At 37.7% G+C, this 22,858-nt stretch overlaps 1 protein-coding gene across 8 annotated transcripts in view; it reads right to left on the minus strand.

Annotated features, from left to right (window-relative positions):
• The window catches only part of AOPEP (aminopeptidase O (putative)), a 194,324-nt gene extending 188,372 nt beyond the window's left edge, over positions 1-5,952 (minus strand). For all 8 annotated transcript variants that reach the window (XR_010994526.1, XR_010994527.1, XM_068176670.1 and 5 more), the window contains exon 1: positions 5,825-5,952. The gene's annotated coding sequence lies outside the window, so the exon portion shown is untranslated. The remainder of the gene's footprint in view (positions 1-5,824) is intronic.
• Positions 5,953-22,858: the final 16,906 nt, after the last annotated feature.

A 22,858-nucleotide genomic window follows, 5' to 3' on the forward strand; every position in this document is an offset into this window, starting at 1 on the left:
GAAATTATCAGTTTTATTCAAGAAGGAGATACAGGGATGAACCATTTATTTGGATGCTGAAATAGACAGTGGACACTTAAATAGACAGCCTTTTATTATCAAGGAAAAAGTAAAAGATCAGGGCTCTGAATAACCACACACACAACCTCTGCAGCAATGAAACAAATAACACAGGAATCACATTAAAGCAAACCTGAAATAAAGCAAAGTGAAAAAAAATGCAAGCAAAAAATGGTAAAGGAAGGATGCACTTCAGCAAAAGAGGAGGATAAAAATTACAGCAGAATGTAATATCAGAGTTAAAAGGTTTTGAACTTATTCACAAAATTTTTAAAAGGATCATTCTCAGAACACGTAACTAAACAGGATAAAATTTTTCATATGTGTATATATATTTATATTTGTTTAAAGTCTAGGTATCTGTACATTTCTTTCAATCAGTAATGCTAGTTCAACGATGTTGCAAAACAACATACTGATCCTTTGTTTGAAATTTAGCATCTACACATAGACTATCCCTCATTGGTTCAACATGACTAAACCACTGAGATGATACACAGATAAAGTATGTGTGTACTCACAGAAGAAAAGAGTTGTAATGACAGGTACTAGAGACTGGCGAGGAGGAAAAAGGTAGCTGTGCAACTATCAAATATGTAAACCCCATGCTCTTCTTTGTATAGACAGTGATGTCTTTTCATAAATATGTGATAATTCGGGGGGTTTAACTGAACAGGCTGTAAAAAAATATTTTATTTATCATTTGATTCCAACTGCATTTGAACAAATATAACTTCATGATGTCTTTTCTTCAATCAAGTCTTCTCAAAAATTGGAAATAAATAATAACATTATTATCCCTCCAAAATGATTACTACTGCTGATACTAAAATACAGCCTATCAAAATCCTAGGCAGAATCAACAGGAGCTGCAATGCTATACAAATTTGCTAGTCAAGCCTAGGTAAACAAATGAAGGATTCTTTCCTACAAAGGAAGAATTCTTTCCTACATTTTTTGTGACAAATTAAGTACAGACTGAGATGGAGTCTACAAAACTTAACTCCCAAACTACAAACAATCATATAACTAATTCAGTCCAGCATTTATCATTCATTCTGTATTTCTTTTCATTTTTCCTTAGTAAGTTAAGAGAACAAATTCTAATCATGGTGTTGATATAATACAGGAAACACGTTACCTCACCTTCTGAAGCAAGACCCTTGCTGTACACCTTGAAAGTTCTGTGCACATATTCAAGCTTTGTGCATGCAAACAGTACATCTTTTAATACTGCTTCATAAATATGCTGTTCTGAAAAATATTCTTTGAATTTGGTATGATAAGTTGCTTGCTATCTTACACATATATCAAGGTACTGGCATCACAGAAAAGATACATTATTTTTGACATATTTTTTTGAAATACATATCTTATTCAACATTGTCTTCTGTAGTATTTTTTGCTATATTATGCCCATAATATGAGTATCTGGTTTTAATTTCTGTGCAATTAATGCATTTCACCTTTAGAAAAGGAGGTTCACTAGCTGAACTCCAGGCATGAAAAAAAAAAAAAAATAGAAATTGTAATGCTGCTACAAAGTCCTGGTGATCATTTCATAAACAGTGTTTCATGTCATACTTCTTTCCCACAAACAAATGTAAAAAATTACTAGTATATTTTAACGATAGACTTTAAATTCAATGCATCTTTCTTATTAAATTTACATTGTAAATACATTTTTTAAGTAATAAAAGTAATAAAATTACAGGGAAAGATGATTATTTGGTTTTATATTTTAATATTTTAGAAGACAGATGTTCACAAAAGAATAAACAATAACAGCAGATGGTGGCCAACATTAATAGAGTCAGTCTTGATCAGCACCACATAATAGAATTGCATAAAAGACATGAAGAATGGGAAACAGAAGAGATATGATCCTTCGGGGAATTATATTTGTATAACATTGTTTTCCACTCAATACAAAAAGCATCAGCCTGAATATGAGGAAAAAAGTTTCCAGGCAACATAAAACATGGTTACAAAGTAGACAAGATTAAGCTTCCTAAAAATGCCTATGAGGAAAAAAAAAGTTTCTTTTTGATAGACAATACACTGTAACTCATAGTCTAAGGTTTTAAAGTTAAAAGCAAAAAGGAAATAGAGAGATAGCGCAGGGCTTTGAAATATAATTCTGTCCAGTGAAAGTTGAGGGAAAAAAAAAAAACAGGGACAGCTGAACTACACAGAACACCCATTTCAAATGGTGAACCAGGAAAGGGAGGAGGAGAACTGTTATATAAAGGAGTCTAAAAGTTAACTTGTAAACAGCACATTAAAAACTAGAGTGATCAGTTATGACACCTGATATTGATATTTTGTTATTCCAAGAAGCTGTTATTTTAAATGCTAACTACTCCAGTCTAATTCCACTCTAACACTAATATTTCAGAGAAGAAAATTAGAAAAGCCTCTGAACTTGCTGAAATGTCCATCAGAGGCACTACTAGGTGGAAGCAAGTGAAAGGCTTACAAACTAAAAAAAAAAAACCAAAAAAAAAACAAAAAAAAAAAAAACCAACAAAACCAAAACAAAAACAAAAAAAACCCCCCAAAAAACCCACCTTGAAAAACAGAAGATGTGTGGTCATTAAAGGTAACTTCAAATATAGCATCAGGAGCTAGAAACACACTGTCAAGAATGTACTGAATTTTCTACTCCCTTTCCAAGCACATGCCTAATTTCACTGCACTCCTGCTACACCAGCCAGTGAAAGACTGTCTTACATGTGACACTGTCATGGCTTAGACGACTATGAAGGGCAGGCACAAAACACAGCTGCCTAAGATAGTCCTGCATCTTGTCAAGAAGGCATACGCCAAACATAAAGCATACACAAAATACACCTTATTTCAGAGCACAACTGCAGCTGTTGTTTTTTGTGCATTTCCATAATCTTAGAAAACAAAAATTAATGAAAAGAGGGCTGTACAATAGAAGACCAAGTCTCCAACCAATCCAAGCAGTTACAGCTCTGTAGTTGATATCTATCAAGCCCAGGAAAACTCCCAGCATGGAGTTGCTGCAAAACATCTGAATAAAATTTGAGTTGCTGCAAATATTTGAATGCAAATATTTTAAGGCCATGGTGGTATGGCCTTACAAACCATACCACTATTTTTTATCGTGAAAAATCAGAGTCACACAAAGTAACACAGAAATTCTGACACAAGCAGCAGGCATCAATCCCTAAGATAGTACCCATTTCTATCTCAGCTTTTCTGTTTTTCACACCTCACACAAATTCATTCCCTGAAATAACAGTCCATTTGAGTAACTCCATAGAAATTTTCACAAATTTAGTTTTCTAGCAAACTAAGGATGGTCAGAAGAACATTACCAATTTATACTAAGCCTGTTTGAAGATCCTGCCAGAATCATCTGTTTTGATCAACAGTCAGCAGAGATAGCTATTTCCATGCACAGACACTTGAGCACAGAGCCTGGCACGTGCACCTGAGCTGGTAATGTAAGCTAATATCCTGATCCACAAACAAGGATCTCCGAAGCACAGAGAGCAACTTGTTTGTGTTACATACTCACAGTATTCTTCAAAAGGTGTAGAAGAATTTCTGTGACACAGACTTTCCCTACATGCCACAGGCCAATATTCACACATTTAAACACCACTTTTTTATACCAGGAAAATAAAGCTATGTTTGGACTTTTTTCACCTTCAGCCAAGCAACAAACAAGTGATTTTCTTCATCTGTATAAAAAAGCTAATTCAATTACTTTCAACAAGCAGGTGTTAGAATTAAGGCTATAATGCTCTCTACTTAACATTTAAAGAAACTTTAAAATTTAAAAAAGTGCCTTTTGGATAAACATTCTCTTTGATAATTAGAAGAGTTTTATAACTAATGCCATTTAAACTGCTTTCAAGGCAGCTCCTTCCAAATCCATGTTTATACATTTTCCACACAATATAAGACACTAAGATCTTACTAAGAACTCAATTTTTAACACCAGCATCAAAAATATTTTTACTCTTTAAATACCAAGGAATATGTATACATCATTTTTCATAATTACAAACTTTTTTCCCTATACACAAGTAAGACAAATACCTAAGAGATCTTAAGCCTTTTTAAGGCAAGAATGTATTCTATAGATGAAAGTAAGGCTTAAACAAACTAGCAGAAACATTTGCTCATGTTAAACTACTACAAAACAATCCACAGAAGAGAGCTTACAGACCTCACTCTGCGTCACAAGAAAATCAGCGCATTTTGTAATGAGGCTTTGATGTGAAAATTAATTCAATCACTGATATCCCTTGGTAAAACAACTGGTACCATTCCAGAAGTCTCCTTTTAAGTCTGAAAACTATAGGAATAATGAGTATAATGGAAGACCTTCTTTACCAACTACAGCAGCAAGTTAGCAGCGAGGGAAATTTATTTCTATGAGCTGAAATGACAAGCCAAGAGAGAAAACTCCATCTTCCAGCTTAAATAAGAAGAGAAATACCAAAAAAAAGAAGTCCCCTTCTGCCCCCAAAATACTAATTCCCAAAGAAAAACACCCAAGACTGAAAAAGAAGCATAACTTAAATTGATAAAGCAGTTAGGAAGAGCATCCTAATATTACCCTTAACGTATCTTTACTCCGTTGACAATTATTTCTATTGAAGTAATGACCAAATACTTAAAGAGAGACCAAATATGTGGTTTACAATTTTCTGCCCCCAAATTTACCATTAGTTATGAAAAAAACTCTTAAAAAATAAAACAAAGAAAAAAACCCAGCAAAATTAAAAAACAAAACAACATCCCCACAAAAACAAAACAAACCCCATGACCAACACTTTTGTAAGGACAGAATTTTCCATTTTTTATTTTACAAAATGATTTCAAGGTGAACATGGGCCTGGGTAACTTGCTATTCCTAACCCTGCTTGAACAGGGACTAAATAATCTTCAGTGGCTCCTCCAAAGCAAGTGATTCTGTAGAGATGCAGAACAGCATTAAAGAGGAACTACCTTGGATTTTATTTTCACTCAAAATACACAAGGAAAGGTTGTGTGTGATTGACTTTCAGGACATGCAGCATACATGTCTGAGGATATTCATACACAGGAATCACCCAAATAAAATCTGTGCTGGAACAGAATGACTGTCTTCAGTTTAATGCAGCTGTTGCTAATGAATACTACCTACAACGTCAAAGAACAAAGTCTTTAAGGCTGGAATTGGAAAAAGTCTTTCCAATGCTGACACTGGCAAGCCATCTCAGCCATTTAACGACCTCAGCAATCTAAGCATTATTCTGAGTAATAATGGACCTAACATACAACTAAGCTGAGATTCCCAGATGAATTACACACCACCAATCATTTAGACAGAAGATTCACCTACATGTTTCCACTGTTAAAGAGGACAATGAGCGGAAAAGATGTGACAGGTTCGAACAGATCCACGTTTAAATATCTTTCAGGACACCAGGAGCCCACAAGCAGGCCATGGACCCTCTGCGTGAAAAAGGACAGCAGCGATTGCCAGCCACACACTCTCTACTGCTCTGCATTCCGCCTCCTCCACTGCTCCCTAGGCGCTGGGCACAGCCTTTTAGTTTGTAAGGAAAGGCAGGGACGGAAAATTTTGTCACTTCCAGCAGCGCCTCCCTCGCGCGAGGCGTGGCGGAGCGGCGGGAAGCGCTGCGGGACAGGGATGCCGGCCCGTCCAGCCGAGCGCGGCAGGACCCGGCCAGAAGCACGGGGACAGGGGGGCGACGGACAAGGAAGGAACACTTACAGCGGCGGCCACTGCCCCGCCTGTGCGCCGGCTCCCGGGGCGTGTGCGGGGACACACAGGGACACGCCGTCCCCTGCCCGGCCCCGCCAGGCGCCCGAGCTGCTGCTGCCGCCGTCGCTGCCGTCACCCGCCGCGCCGGCTCCCCCTCCCTGCCCCCACGGCGCGGCCGCGGCGCCCGCAGATGAGCTCATCCGCCCGGGCCCGCCCCGCCGCCGCCGCCGCCGCCGCGCCCTTCGCCGGCCCCCGCCCGTCCCGGTGCGGACAGCGCAGTGTAACGCGTCTGCTGTCAGCAGAGCTGGCCTTGCCTCCCCAGCTAGAGGCTGATTTGGTGGATGAGAAGTTGCCCATCAGCCGGCAGTGCTCTTGTGGCCAGGAGGGCCAAGGGTATCCTGGGGTGCATCGGGAAGAGTGTAGGAAGTTGAGGGAGGTGGTGCTGTCCGTCTACTCGGCCCTGGTGAGGCTGCATCTGGAGTGCTGCGTTCAGTTCTGGGCTCCTCAATAAAGGAGAGACAAGGAGCTACTGGAAAGGATCCAACAGAGGATCACAAAGATGATTTGGGGTCAGGAGCATCTCTCTTGAGAGGAGAGACTGCAGGAACTAGGCCTGTTTAGTCTGGAGAAGACTGAGAGGGACTCTCAGCAATACATACAAATATCTCAAAGGTGGGTGCCAAGAGGATGGTGCCAGACTCTTCAGTGGTGCCCAGCAACAGGAAGAGGACCAGTGGCCATAAACATAAAAAATTTAACTTGAACATAAGGCAGAATTGCTTTTAAATTGAAGGTGGCAGAGCACTGGAACAGGCTGCGCAGGTGATGCAGGGTTTCCCTCACTGGAAGTACTCAAAACCTACATGGATGTGTTCCTATGTAACCTGCTGTAAGTGACCTTCCTGAGTGGGGGGGGTTGGACTGGATCATTTCCAGAGGTCCCTTCCAATCCTAACTATTTTGTGATTCTGAGAATTTCCCTCTCCCCGGGTGTGGGGCAGGGCAGGGCAGGAACTGTACTGGTGCGGTTGCTGGGGGTGATGTCCAGTGTCGGGATTGCCCAGCCATTTGTACCAGCCCTGGTGGGCATGTTGAAATATCCACATGGATACACACTTGTTGTTTGCACACTGAGGTGGGGCCATGTGACTGATCTGCAAGGCAGCCAAAATCCCAGTAGCCTCTGCTTAGAGCATAAATAAAAGCATTTATTTTTACAGCATATGTGTGATTAGACACTTAATTCAGTCATTTAGATTGGCAATGAATGATTAAGCTCTTGGAGCAGTTAATCACTGATTAGCTGATTCCGTGTGACAGGGCTGGTTGGGTACAAGCTCCAAGGATGCACCTCAGTGAGAATTTGTTCTGTTACTCCTGCTAGTAAAATGAAGAGGCATGAAACATTTCTAGTGATTTTGAGTACTGAAACAACCCCATGAACATTTAATTACTTATGCAACATGAAAAACCACTAACAGCAAAAATTGGGAATCTCTCCCAGAACTTCCAGTTACATTTTCTAGGGCATTTTCAAGGGTGGTGGGAAATTTGGATTCAGATCCTTGCTAACCAGCAGAAATAGCAAACAAATTTCCCTCCCATCCAGCAACTGCTGTTATCCTTGGATTACAGAGACTTCCTGTCCACACTGGACAAATTATGCTACGCAGGGAATTTGTGAATGTAGTTTGAAAATCATCCTGAGGAGAAGGATTTGGCTTTGTTTTGTGACTGTGTTGTCAGATGAAAAATTGTTTGTACCTGGTGGGCTAATACAATGCTTACTCCTCAAAAACCACCAGCCTGTGGAACCACATAATGCTTATTCTGTAGGAACAACAACTGGAAAGTAGCTAGCTTCGTTGTGCCAAATTTTACCAGTTCACCAGGCAGTCAGGTATGACTCTGGGGTTGCTGATCATCAGGGACCCCAAAAGAGATCCCCAGCACAGAAGGACACATGTGCAGAGGGGAATGAACATATATAAGTGATTTCAGGGAAATCATTGTCAATGTATGTTTATTCTGGGAAAATCAATGAATATATATGTAAAGAACAGTTCACAAACAGGAACTTTTTCTGTACTCAGCATGCACAATTTCTGGAGGAGTTATGCCTTCATGCATCTGGCTGAATAAAGAATGCCTGCTTCTTAATGCTGCACTGGTGTTAAGGAGTTCTCTTCTTTTTCCTGAATTTTGGTAGCAAATGCCTGTTAGCAGAAAATGTAGGGGCACAAATACTGGACTCAGGAGCCTATATGACATTTGGATGCCTACTTGCCCTTGTGAATTGCAAACTTATTTAGAGCAGGTCTGATGGAAATGGTTTTTAAAGCCTCAAAAACTGCCAGAAATCTCACTCTTTCCAAAATACTAGCATTGGTAGAAACATAATAGAAAATATCTCTGACACAGCCAGATCCAGTACAGGGTCTTCTGTTTGAGGATTGCATCCACACTACCCATACTCTGGAAGGAATTTCTGACAAGGTCTATCTGCAGTAACCAAGGGAAGGCCGAGTCTAAAATCAATATGCTGCTTTTGGTTTGGTTTAAGTGTGTCTTGAATCCAGATAAAATCCAAATAAAATCCAGATAAAACTGTTACTATTGTAACAGTTCATTTTAAGAAGATCTGAGGTATGCAGATACATATATATAGATGTATAAACAATGAAATTACACATTACTTTGCAAATACTAGAAAAGAAATCTATTGTTTTCTGATCAGGAAAACTGTAGGCTTAAGCAAATGCTGCACTGCAGCAGCCTTTGAGTTTTTTGGTTTTTGTTTGGGTTTTTTTTCAGTGCACAATATGGTTCAAGTTTCCTACTGATGTAATAGTGATGTACAGAGCTCTTTAATTTTAACTGCACTTTGTTAAAGAGTTGTGGATTGTCATCCCTGTTGACTAGTCTCACTCTTACTTGCAAACAAGATTTTCTAGGGACTGAGAGAATGCACCATTATAGCTTAAAGAAAATAAACCAGAATATCATCATGAGCATAAACCAACCTATTTCTTGCTCTATATTTACCCAAAATCTAATTACATATTGAAAGAAGAGCTGTTCTCTGACAAATACCATCTGTCCAAATCCATACAGCATGGCACATTATCATCATCCTTCCCATTTACAATAAATCACAGTGAATTGCTCTTGTCAAGTGAACAATGGATAGCCTGATATTTATGAATATTGGAGGCTTGTTTTATTTGACATTAAACATAAGCCAAGTAGTTACCTGCTTGTGATTTATTAATGAATTTTATTTGTTACAAAAAAGAATGCTTAGTGTGAAAATAGTACTGTGACTCTCTCCAAACTAAAGATTAAGATAGAGGAGTATTTTTATAACAGCTTATTCAGGCAATATTTCAGGACTATTCGTATTTAACACCTTTAACAATCATACTATAGACAAGTCCTAAAAGTAAAAAATACTGAAAGTAATTGCTGAATACTTTAAAAAATAATTCATCACTAGTATTTTGGTGCCAAACTTGACAGCAGTGGCAATTATTTGGAGCAGTTGCTATATGTAAGAAGTACTTGAAACACTGAGAAGAGAACAAAACTCAATCTAACAAGTGGTGTATAGACTGCTCACAATTAATAAACTCTATTTACAAACCGCCTTTTAATTGAACACAAGATGCTTATGACAGAGAAATAAAATACATAAAGATTGTATTCTGGAGTAACTAATATTGCCATTAACTAGCATAGTTGATAATACTAACTACTATGCCCATTATCTTGTAATTAGTGTGATCTTGTAACTAGTATTTGCTGCATGCAATGAAGTCAAAGCAGATTAAAGCTTGTGTATAAATTCTTTTTCAATTACACCTCATGTTTGTGCTGTTCAGGAAAAGTGTGAGCCCATGTTAAAAATGGACCTCTTCTTTAGAGCCACAAAAAGAAATTATACCTGTGAGTACGACACTTTGTTGGCACAGCAATCTATGCTGTTAAATATTAGTTGAAGACTATATTTGACAATTGACATTGAAGATGCATTTGATGAAGAGCGTGCAAAATTTTGGTAATAGTTTGAAACTTGATGTTGGCTGCTTTCAAAGTTCTTTGAACATACGGCTTGCCTAACACTGTTAGTTATTGTTTGTGACAATAGGGCCTAAACCAGCTAAAAGATCTACCAACAGAAAGAGGCATCAGGTATTTTAGAGAGTTATCATGTAATGAAACAACAGTACTTAGTATCGTGGGAAAAGGTTTAACAAAGAGGCAGCAGGAATAATGTAGTGGCAGCAAGGGTCTCCCACACATCTTCACAGTAGTAACAGGGGCATGTAAGTAAGAACAGTTATAAATGTATGTAAATTTTATAAAGGAAACAAAAGGGTGAGTAAGAAAGCACAATAGACAAGGTGGTATAAAAGCAGGTATGCATGAAAGGTCTTCAAAACATGGTAAACTTGGGTAAACTTGCATACCTCAGTCTTTTTTATTTTATTTTGATGAATTTTACAGGGGTCCTTACTACTAAATTCTTGACTTGTTTCGTCATGGGTCTTTTTACCCCAATACCACATATATAAGAAAAAGAGTAAATACTCTTTTCTTTACTCTAGTAAGTACTCACTAGTTATTACAGAATGAATTGGGTTGAAAGGGACTGCAGTAGGTCATGTAGTTCAGCCTCCCTGCTCAAGAAGGGTCATCCTAGAGCAAATGGCACAAGATCGCATGCAAGTGAATATTCTTGATTATCTCCAGTGAGGAAAACTCCAGAACCTCTCCAGGCAATCTGTTCCAGCGCCTGGTTACCTGCACAGTAAAGTTAGTCCTCATGTTGAGGTGGAACTTGTTGTGCATCAGTTTCTGCCTATTGACTTTGTCCTATTGCTCAGCACCACTGAGAAGAGCCCGGCTCCATCTTCTTGCCACTCTCCCTTCTGATACTCGCAGACAGTGATGACATTCCCTTTCAGTCATCTCTTCTCCAGGCTGAACAGGCCCAGCTCCCTCAGCCTTTTCTTGCAAGATTCTCCAGATCCTGGAGCAATTCTGTAGATCTTTTCTGGTCCCTCTCCAGGAGCTCCATGTCTCTTTTGTCCTGAGGAGCCCAGAACTGGAGACAGCACTCCAGATGTGCCTCACCAGGGCTGAGCAGAGGGCCAGGATCTCCCCCCTCACCCTGCTGGCAATGCTTATCTTAATACATCCCAGGACAACATTGGCCTTGGCCACCAGGACACACTGCTGGTTCATGGACAACTTGCTGTCCACCAGGACCTCGAGGTCCTTCTCCACAGAGCTGCTTTCCAGGTCAGCCCCCAGCCTGTGCTGGTGCTTGGGGTTATTCCTCCCCAGGTTCTGGACCCTGCATTTGCCCTTGATGAATTTCAGAGGGTTGACCTCTGCTCATCTCTCCAACCTAAGTTGTCAGGTATGCTACTTGACATTAAAACTGGTGCATTTTCCTGCACAGGTCAGAGTGGTCAGATGGCCCTGCTGTAGCTAAGCTTTATCCTCTTCCAAGGAAGCCCTTTCTGCTGTAGTTGTTTCTGAAGCTGAAGTTGGGAGGCACTGTCCCACTTTGTCAGTATATGAAGGGAGACTTACCTGCAAGTGGTTTCTGAAATATTCAAAATCAATATGTAATGCATACCATATGTGAAAGCCTGTAAAGCAATTAGCTGTGGAGACACCCTTGAAGCTCCAGGAGAGGTAGGGAAAAAACAAATTATACTTTGCCAGACTGCATATTTTGAAACAGTAAAAAGCATTAAAAAAAAAAGACTATAAAGATTAATTCAGATGCTGTGTTTTATCTTAGCTGGACACATACAGCGTTTGAATACTTGGGTTTCCAGAGATATCTCTTACATGAAGTTACCTTTTTGGAAACAAATACAAAGATAAAAATGGACTCCTGATCTTAGGATCAAATTTTATTTGGATTCAGTGACTACTACTCATCACTTTTAAGTATTAGATAGTGTTAAAACTGCTTAATATAAGATCTCAGAACTGGACTGAGAATACAATGTAATAAAGTGACTCGATTAAGAATTAATTTCTTAAAAAACAGCACAATTCTTTTTTTCGGCTTTTTTCAATATGTTAACCTCTTTTCCTACCCTAGGAACTGAGTTTTGAAAAAGTTGTTATTTACTTTCTCTAGCTGAGGTTCTTCTTCCATGTCTTGGCAAGGAAGAGAGTACATGTAGTGATAACAGAATTCCTACTTCAAAACATTTTAAAAGTTTTGAGATATCAGGGTGATGGGTGACGTATAAATATGCTGTGCCAGCTTTAGTGAGGGAAATACATGTATGTTTTTTATCAAAGCTGTTGTCATTTAGAACTCAAAGTGGCATTTTGGATGAACTGTTTGTGAAAACCCTTTTGTTAGCTCTTGGAAGACTGTGTTAGGGGAGGTTGATGGAGTGTGCACTGGATCTTTGGCTCACCTTGTGCTTATTCTGGGCAATCAGTCCATCATCTCAGCACCAGGGTGTTAAGGAAAAATCTCTGAAGCACCAAATTTAAAGAGCAAAATTCAAGATTTCTTTCACAGGACTCAAGATAAGGTTTTGTACTAATTTGATATGTGTCTAGTAAATTGTAGACTTGCATATGAGGAAGATATAACATTTTGTGTGGGTATTCAGCATGACACAGGCCAAAGAAATGCAAACCAAAACATTATATTGTGTGAAAGAGGATGATCTGGAAAACAACTTTCTGAAAAGGTGTTCAGATTATGTACTAATCTCAGTTTTCACAAGAGCAGTATTATGATACTTTTTCCAAAAAGTGTACATTGCAGCTTCCAGAAGAAGGCATACTGTTTAACATGTCATTCTATAATATATGCTTTACATACCATAAATGACTTAACTGTTTCTAACTCTTACTACTAACAGCTATAAATTTTGAAAGATAACTTTTCTCAAGTTACCAGTTTATTAGAGGTTTTATTCTCATGCATTAGACTTGTGTGATGATGTGTTCATTATCTACCAAGAAGCAATACACACAAAACAAACACAGTTATTTATAATGTTATACATGTAATAACTAACTAACTAATGAACTAACTAACTAACTAAATAATTAAATAAATCAACCATATAACTTGTAATTTGTAAATGTTGCAAGTTTGGAAACATTTTTCTGAAGTTACTCAAAAATTATAAGAATATCAATTAAAAGGAACTGTACAAATCCTAAACTATGATTCACCTTCTGCAGTGATAATGTGAAATGTTTTAATATTGAAAGAAAGGAAATTACAACATCCATAATACACATATTTTAGGAATAGTGTTAAGGCTATTCAAGTCACTCAGGCTCTGCTAATAAAATAATTCAAGTCATTCAGGCTTTGCTAATAAAATTTAAATAATTGTATAGGAATGCACTGGCTAGGGCTGATCAAACCATGGCAGTGATTTATCAAATTCTTTATGAATTGTCATTTTACCTTTGAAAACATTAAGTGTAATTGGAATTTCCACTGTGTTGCTCACACTTTGCCTAATTTACAAGCCTTGTGTTTCTTTGATACTAAGTTTCTGTGGTTAAGTTTTATAAAGCAGACAAAAGATCTGAATCTGTGTCCCAAAACTACTGTGCAAGTTACAGTCTCTCTGGTGTTCCCAGCTGAGAAGAGACTGTCAGTAATATGTAAATATAAGATAGTAATAACTTGAGAACTGAAAATTTTTGCAGGGAAAAATGTGACCATAACGACCATCTCTGAAACAGTAGGTTAACAATTAATGAATTCTGTGTGTTGTATTCTGTCTTGTATACTCTCCAGGCAAAATATATGTTTGCCACCGATACTACAAAATAATGGTTGCAGAGATATCTGAAAGTATCACCAAAGAAGCCTATTTAACTTATAAGGATCAGAAATAAAAAGTTCTAGTACTGTTCTGGGACTGTTTTGTTGTATATGTGTGTGAAAAGCATGACTGGGTGATCTGCATGATTATGGTGATGTTGTAAGAGTTCAAGCTTTCAACAGTCTTACCAAAAGGAAGAAGACTGGAAGGTGGGTGACATTTGGTAAGTCTTCTTGACATACAGGCTTTTTTTAGTCTGTGATATTCTTTTAACAGTATCCAACAACTTGCCTTTATGATAGAGGACCTGGCTAACTCTCTTCTCAAGGACAGTTGATATTTCCCATTGGACTGCTTGTGTAGGATGGGGTCAGGCTTTGTAGGTGGCAGATAAAACTCAGTGCCCTGTTTTGAAGTGGTGAGCATACTCAGTGAAATGATTTTATCTTGGGTGAAATTTTCTGTTATTCCCACAAGCTCTATTTTAAGGATTGGGTCAACAAAGTAGGCTACACAAGCATATTTTATGGGGAATCTGGGATTCTTTAAGAAATCTCTAGTTCCTTTTCTTAAGCAAATTGTTGTAACCATGTTTTTTGGCATGCAGTAGATGCAACTGCACATAAGGCGGTTTTTAGCTTTTTTATGACCTAAATACATGTGAAAATAACCCTTGAGAATTTTGTATTTTCCTAGGACCTCTACTTAACAGACATATTTTTTCCTCTAGTCAGATCTCATAAGAGAACTTGCTGCTTGTGGGAATTACATGAATCAGGAGGTGTTAGGTAGGCAGATTCATCTCTGAGTAGTTTTTTGTTACTGCCAGTTTGTGGTTGAGGGAAGAGGTGACTTAACTTGCTATGTTGATTTTAAAATCTGGCACTAGAAAATGACATCACAGGTAATAAATATTTCTAGATCATAGCCAAATATGACATTGAATATGTTCAGGTTTGGAGCCATGATCAATAGCAACTTGTGAAAAACCTTTAGTGGAGAAGGATACTGTTTTTGCATGTACACTGTCTGTGGGGATGTTAAATCCTTGATTAAATGAATCTTCATAAATCCTTGAGTGTTTGCTGTTCAGAAATGCAAGCAAAATTCAATATTTAGGCACGTCTACCTTGATGTAAAAGTAAGTACCATCATTTTGACTTAAAGTTGGCAGAATAATCAAATAGTTTTATTAAATTAAGTTGCCCCTGGATCTAGGAAAAAAAAAAGATCTAATAAAAAATAAAAAGGCACAGAAAGTAATATTTCACTTGAGATAAATAAAACACACAGTGAAGCAAAGCAATGATGATAATAATTTGATTTATTGAGGGCCATGGCCCTCAATGGTGTAAGTCATTCATGGTTTAATTTTCGCATACTAATCACAAATTCAGTAACATTGCCTCTGTGTCTGTCATTATTATATCATAATGTCTGCTAAATTAATACTCCATCCTTCTTTGTTTAAAAATTCATCCCCTACCAATAGAAACCATGTTTATATTACACACAATAATGGCACTTTAAAATCTGTATAGAAGTATGTACATTTATAGTAAATATAATAAAGTACAATTTCAGACCTAGAAAATTGTAAAATAACTCAAGCTGTTTTACAGCACTGTCTTAAACTATTAGAACTGTATACTTAATATTAATTATTTATGAGCTAACTAATCTAGGCTAAAAGACTAATATTGAGAGAACGAATTATTTCATCTGTAATGCTTTAGTTGAGTGCTAACTTGAATAGCAATCTGCATAAAGATACAGGCAGTACTGTGTCCTAGGTACACAGGCTGTTAATAGCTACAGGTCCCATGCTACCTACTGGAAATAGGCAATAGCTGTCATGGGAGCTCTAATTTATAAGTATTTATATTGCAGAGTCATGCAGAGATTCAAACTATGGAAAAATGCTTCCTTTCCAACTGTCTCTAGATGTTTCCCTTCCAGGGGGACAGAAGGCTCACAAATGCTGTGTGAATATAATGCTAGGACTGGACTGTAAGAGTGAAGATATAAACAAATACATTAAAATACAACTTATTTTGCACTAACTCAGTGTTATTGTACTACAAGTATTGTAAGAAAATAAGAGACCAAATCCTCAAAATATCAGGTTTAGCTTATGCAAATTCTCTATATTTTTATTCCAGCAGGAATTATAATCACTTGGTTGTGTCCAAATCAAGCCTAATATAGTAAAGCACAGCTCTGGAAATCTCAGATTTATAGCTCATAATATCTGCTTATATCTGTGGTGAGTTTTGTCTGTTGAACTTATACTAGCAAATGACACCTGTCACATACTGAGAACTTACCATTTTGCCATTAGTTCATAATGGGATCACCCACATACGCTATGACAGAAATATCCACAAAATAAGTTCTTGACATAATAACTCATAACTACTGTTTCCTCATTTTTTATTGCCATACTATATATTTATTTTTCATCTGTTCTGTTTTCATAATCAAAGACACTGATAATATCTTCATTTCCTCCTTTCCTTTGTGTTTTCCTTACTCTGGATTTTTTAATAAAATAAGTGCCTCAGAGGTCTGTGGGACAATTTGTCCATTGTTAAAATCATTAACAAATGACTTTACAAATGAACATTTCAAAACTTTGTGTCTCAAGACAAAATTCAAAACTGAGTTTTACGAAGTGTTCCATAATGTTTAACAGATTTTCTTCTGTATTTGAGTTCATATCTCTCTGGTGAGCACCCACGTTTCTCTAGCGCAAGAAAGATGTGTCTCCACTAGAACTAAGTAACACTTTGGGCTTTTGGAGACCTGGTCTTTTCTGCCCTATACAAAGAAGAAAAAAGTAATTGGAAGACATATAAAGACCTTTTCCTGATGTGTTTCCTCTCATAACTTTCTATTGGTTTTAATGGAATAGGAACTTGGACAAAGGTAAAGAATGGAGCTGATGTTTTCCAGGCAGCATATGAGCAGGGTGATAAGATTCCTTATCCTGCCACCCACTGAGTGTACATTGTTATCAGGAGCAAGTAATTGCAAATACTCTAGTTAATTGTTGGATTCATACACAACTTTGGCACCTTATGACTCTTCTTGCCCCTCTGTTTTCCACTGCTTAGTGTACCTTATAGGATACATTCTTCAGTATATGAGGGAATTAGTGAAACTGACATCTCTGTAATATTTATGCTTCTGAATTTTCCATGTTCATTCATGTGACATTATGTTGGGATTTTTTTCTCTTTCTCATATTTTTTTTCTCTTTCACTGCTGTCCATGTCTCCCTGGGAGTCAGATGGGCTTCCTTGTCCCTCTTCACAGCATGGGGGTGGGTCTGCATTGCGACACCACGAGAGCTTTTTTGCCTACCCAGACCTCTGCTGTTGCAAGCAGATAGCACAACATCTGAGCCAATTGCCAACATCGTCTTTCTGCTGCAAGTTATAAATGAGCATGTGGTGTGTAGATTGCAGGTGTCAAAGCAGGTATCTGTAGATGGCTGTCTATTTGATAACTGTTATCTGTGGTGTGCAGCTGTGAGGAAATTGAATTTGATCCATCAGGCAGAGATCTTTCCAGCTGGGTGAACTACTTTACCTTGGCTTTTCCTTTTCATTCAGTGCCCAAAATCTGATACACCCCATATATAATCTAATGGTTGTCTTTTTAGGCCAGTGCACAGCCATGCTGACAGAATTTGAATTACACTTCTATATCAGTTCCTGTGGATCTGACTGCTGGACAAGTGGCACAGACTGTAAATGCTAAGGTAAAGCAAGTCACCTTGTCTCAGTTCTGTCATGTACCTGTATAAATCTGTTTCACTGATGTTGGGGAGGGAACTGAAACTCTCAGATAACTTGGGAATTCAATGGAAGTCCAAGAAGAAACCTTCTTGTTATGCATTTATGTATTTCTAAAAAAAGAGTAAAAATTGACAGCAATTTTGTTCAATTTCATTCACAAATAGTTACTCTTGAAAGTTTAACCAAAAAGAGTTAATGCTTAAAAGGACCCTTTTCAGTGGAAAAACATCACTCAGTCCTCTGATGTTCTTATAAATGTAATTGTTAGTCTGCATGTGAGATCTCTGTTGGTTGTAATTCAGGGACGGTATTACTTCTCCTAGTTTTCGTTGTCCTGTTTCATGCTGTGTATGAGTTAGTACTTATTGCTTAGCACATAAGAATTAGTTTTGGTCAGCTGAAGAGTAGGTGGCAGTTGAATTTTGGCAAGAGACCTCTGAACTGGCACGATAGGCAGCTGTGTTTTCAGAGGTACCCTGGGAAGGCAAAAGGCCTTGGAAGAGAGGGATTCAAATAAAAAAATGTACTCTTAAGGCCTAAATGGACTCATGACTGGAGATGAGTGACATGTTTCTGTTTGACTGAACTACTTTATAGTAAAAATGAAGGTGTTATTTACAGAGAGATTTACCATATCTCTTTAAAATTTTATGACTGCCCATGCAGTCCTTAAACATTGCCAGGGTAAATGAGCCAAGCGGATGCTCTTAGCATTTTGTGGCTTGGCCTTTTGACTGTTATAATTGTGTAAGACACAGAAAAATTGCAGTAACATATCAGATCAGCATGTTTCACCTAAGTGTTCCTTCCATTTTTCTTCATTTTTAATTCCACTGAAAGTTTAAATGTGATACTCATGGCTCAAGGGATATTTCTGGCAGTCCATCATAGAGATGCCTTTGGCTTTTTGGTTACTTTAGACTGTGGAGCTTTCTACTGGTAATTTGCTGGTTTGACTTCCAATGAATACAGAGAAACAGAGTAACATTTATGGATGCCTACCCATGAATTCATTCAAATATCCTGGTTCTTACATCACTACTACTCACGGTAACCATGAGTCCCTGATTTATGAGGTGTTACAATGCCTCATTTCAAAGCATGAAACTTTACATCAATCATTGTAATTTTTTATTTCTTGTTCATATATAAGATATTCTTAAGTTCCTATAAGGTGCTAGACCTTAAAATTGTTCCGCTATTATTAAAATATGTTAAAATTATGTTAAAATTATGTTAATAATTTTAACATGTTAAAATTATATTAAAATTATGTTAAAATTATTAAAGTGTTGATTTAGGTTAAAATTATTCCACTATTTACCTTAGTTCATGTGTTGATTATAGCCGCCAGTAAGAGCCGCCAGCTCTTACTCTGCTTGTTCAGTAAAGCAAATTTATCTTGGCCATAGCTATAGTCTGTTTTTTCAAAGCAATCAGCATTTCCAGCAATCCTCTGCTTTTATTTTGTTGTGTAAACCGAAATTAACTGATTGAAAATAGAATTACAAGTTCCAAACCCAGGAAAATATAAAAGTAGTGATCATTCATTTGCCCAAGGCTTTGCTTCCTTTTTTTCTATAAGGAGTACACCTGTTTACTTCTCTAGGTAAAATGACTTTTCCCAGCTTTTTCATCTTAAATTTCCAGAACAGATGGAGATCTAAGAGGAAGACCACACGTCCTCTATTTTTCCCCAGTTTACAGAGATGTTAATGGAGCCTGAACTGTGGAGTCTTCCTTATTAATAGTGATGCAGAGAAGGAGACAATATATCACACAAGTGCTATTCTGCCAGCAAGACACCAAAGCTCATTCAAAAAATAAGTAAGTGTTAGCCCAACAGTTGCAGTGCATGTCTTCCTGAAGACAAACTCAGATCTAGAAAACAGAGAGTTACATTTCCAAAATAAGTGTTCAAAATCAGATTTTAAATACATCCTGGTATAGAGGTGGACTAGTATTCTGTCAAAGTGAGACTCCCAACATTTCACTGACTTATGTTCTTTGTTCAAACACTCTCCTTATTTTAGAGGAACATTATTTTTCACTTGTATATCTTCTGTTTTCCTTCATATCTCTTCAAAGCTCTTTTTTATTCAGACCACCAGGCAACAAAACCCTTTACCTTTTCCCTGTTGTTGATATGCTCTGCCAGCATATCAGTGCATTGTTATTCAAATTCGGTCAGCCTGTAAGAAGCAGTCGTAGTTTGATTTTAAGAAGGAAAGGGCAGTTGTGACTAGGGTCTGAAGATCAGTAGGCCATAGAACATGGGCTAAAAGAAGTGTGCATGGTGTTGCACAGAATCCCTGTATTCTCCTGCCAGTCCTATCTATCAAGTACCAGTCAACTTTGTAAGGTTCTCCACAAGACCAGCAACAAAGGTGTCACATGGCTGTTTCATTTCTTCCTTTAGAATCCTCAGTCTAGCTTTTCATTAAAAAGTAATGCCATACATTCCCCAAGCCATTTTAGATAGAAATGCTTTTATAAAAAGCATTCAGACAACAGAAGTTCAGTGGGAAGCAAGAACACACTTGCTAAATATTTGTCTAATTAATGCAAAATCACACAAATTTGCTGACAAGATAATTTAAATTTGAGTAGAGGATACAATCTCTACCACCAGGGTATACCTGCAGCAAAATTCATTTCTATTAAGCAAAAATATCCGTAACTCATGCCCACTCAGAAATTTTGTACTTATTCAGACAGGCCTTTGTGTATGGAACCTGCATTCCCTGGCACTAGTGTTAATATATTAAAGTGAATTCAATACATGTTATTAGTTGCAAATGATGAGATTATTGGTGGGAAAAAAAAAAAAAAAAAAAAAAAAAGAAGAAAGCAAGCAGAACATCACAGGCCTTTTCCAGGTCCAAAACTGTTGGTTTAGATTGTAGACAAGAAAAAGCTAAACTAGTGAAAGAAAAAAAAATGGGCTAAATGTGAGAACAGGGTTTATTTTACTTTAAATGTATCATTAAACATTCATAGATCTGAAAGTTGCCAAAAAAAAATCAGTGAGTTTCTTCATTGCCACAGCTGCCTATGGCTCATTTGCAGCTTTTGTCTTTAAGAAGAATGCAGGAGGTTGAGAAGTTTATCTGTTGCTTAACTCTGCTTTCATTTTTAGCTCTAAGTGTGGTTCATCCAATTTATCATTCTGTGTGAAAGGATCAAATGACACTCTATAAATGTCAGAACTGGGTTAAAAGCCAAGCAGCTACGGTATGATGTAGGATATGCAGAGGCTATTGGCTATGATTTGTTTTAAGATTTGGTGTTCAGAGCAGTCTTCAAGTTACTTCCAGAAATGTGGCCCTCAAAGCTTCAGATAAATACTGATAAACTGGAGTTATTCCTCAAACGCTTGAGTAGCCCTAGGTTTGTAGTTGAAAAGCTTTCAGACTGTTAAATCTGACATGGGGTACTGTTCTGTCTCACAGCAGTTCTAATTGTTCAGCTAGGTTTATGTGACCAGACCATGTGATGCTGTGAGAGGTGGGAGCAGGTATCTCACAGCTGTGTTAGTATGGGGAGCTCTCAGGAGTCTGAGCATTAACAGATCCGCCGGAGTGGAAGCAGGACTGGGAACTCAAGGTCTTTTGCTTGAATGCTGAAACACCTGAATGAAACATCTCCTTAAGTATTTTTGTACATCAATTAGAATTTGACCCCAGGGATACATTCCCTATGGGAGGCCATTTCTGTGTAACAAAAAATGAGAGGAGTGGCAGGGACTTCTTAACTTAACCAATCATTTCTGGGTTTGAAAAAGTCAAAGAGTAAGAATGTCTCAGTGGTTTCTCAGAAGGCATATTTTTAAATTCTAATTATGCAATTATATTGCCTTTGTAATACTTTAATATTATCCTGTTATTCCTAAGGCAATAATATAGTATACCTTGATAAATTATGGTTAAATATGAATGTTTTCAAGTTTAGGAACTGAAGATTGTATTATATAAAGTTGCTACATAAAAAAAAAAAAAAAGGAAAATTAAGTTCCTGTGCAGGATTGCAAGAAAGTGTTTAAAAGACAGTGTTAGCATTGGAGAAACCATCTGTATATTTCTGCCATGACATTTTCACAGCTGTTGTGAAAACAGCTGTGAAATGAATATCTTTCATAAGCTGCAGTGGATTCTGTTCTAAAGTAGTGCAATAATATTCTTCTTCCGTTCTTGTTTCCCTTGTTTGCCTGTCCTTCCCTTTTCATTTTTCCCTTCTCAGTATCTATTTTTTAATGTAATTTAATCTCATTCTTTTATTTCTAAAAGCACTTCTCCATGACATTTTGAATGGAAATATTTCCTAAAATGCCATTAAAAAACACTTGCATGAAACTGGTTTAATATTCAAATACTTCATAAACAAGCAGCCACATACATAATTTTATCTCAGAAAATCTGTTCTGTCTGCTCTGTGAGATCCCAGGATCTTATTAATCTGTAGGTGTCAGTCTTGACATAGCTGTTTAAGTCCTTTTCACCTATGAACACCTTTGCTTGCAGACATCCACATGCATAAAAGTTAAATGGATATGGAAGGACATGTCATATCCTGTGTAAACCAGAAGAGAAGTATCCTTTCAGCTGGATTTGAGAAAATGGATATTAGACCTCACAGCTTTTGTCTGTAGAGAAGTCATCTCCCAACTGGCATTCCTGCACCCCAAGGGATATGTAATAAATGGGCCAGGAGACCAGCTCCCTTTTGATGCCTTTATTCAGTGATCAGCCCTGGGTGGGGGCCCGAGGGGTCGCGCACACCGCTGCTGCTCCCTTTGGCAATGCAGAGGAGGGGGTGATCAGTTTTGTTTCACAGCAGAGCTGGGGCTTCTGTCCTCATGGGCGTGCCTAGGAAGATGTCTCCTGGCTCGTCGGCTTGGGTCCTCATTCTAGTCCAGTTCTACTGAGTAACGGTGACCTTTAAAACCTTGTTGGTGGAATAGAGGGACTTCCCACCAGTAGGTCCAGTCACTTAGTTCTTCAAATTTTGGGTTGGCTTGTCATTTCTAGGGTCTTTTGTTGGATTTCCTTGAGCTTTTCTTAATTTGCATATTCCCGGGAATGTTTCCAGCCACCATTTTGGGGAGCAGCAGAGGCAATACCTGAGGGATTCAATAAGGGTCCAGGTAAGGGGGGGGGGGGGTACAATCAGGATGTATGAAAGGGAGTAAACAGTGGGGATACAACAAGGGTTTAACAGTTATCAACATAATTAGCTTATTACAATTTTAAGTGCATTATCGGCTCTAACCACATTAACTTGTGAACTTGTTCATAACAGGATACACAAGACAAGACACTGTGGTGCAGGAAGAAAGCATATTTCTATCAATAAATAATAAAGTAGAATTTTAAAATTTGTTTATGTAATAATTTTTTCATTTCTAT

This window comes from Anomalospiza imberbis, chromosome Z (genome assembly GCF_031753505.1).
Source record: "Anomalospiza imberbis isolate Cuckoo-Finch-1a 21T00152 chromosome Z, ASM3175350v1, whole genome shotgun sequence".
Classification (NCBI taxonomy): Eukaryota; Metazoa; Chordata; class Aves; order Passeriformes; family Viduidae; genus Anomalospiza; species Anomalospiza imberbis.